The sequence below is a fragment of the Arachis ipaensis genome, chromosome B10 (assembly GCF_000816755.2).
Source record: "Arachis ipaensis cultivar K30076 chromosome B10, Araip1.1, whole genome shotgun sequence".
NCBI lineage: Eukaryota > Viridiplantae > Streptophyta > Magnoliopsida > Fabales > Fabaceae > Arachis > Arachis ipaensis.
The window spans coordinates 30129869-30130230 of record NC_029794.2 but is presented as its reverse complement, the minus strand read 5'-3'; positions in this window follow the sequence as shown (position 1 = coordinate 30130230).

Below are 362 nucleotides of genomic sequence, written 5' to 3'. Positions count from 1 at the left end.
TACAAATAAAACTTTCAATAAATATTTTGTCGAAAATTTGTGCCTCCACAATATTATTGTTATCTAAATGAGTATAATGATCAGAATTCGTGTAATTATTGGACCCAATACACAAGCTCAAGTTCTTACCCTAAGCCAAGAGCACCCCTTGATAGAGCGTAGAGTTTCCATTGACATAGTCAACGGTGGTGTTGACCACGGTTCAAAGTGTTCCGTCAACGATCTGGTCAAAGATGGCTGAATTTGGCGTCGTTCGTAATGAAAGTAGCGGGGGTGTAGCGGTAAGGGAAATGCACTGGTGTAGATGTTATGGAATTTGTCTTTGCTAACAGGGACGGATTTATTCTTGTGGGTGTGGGCAA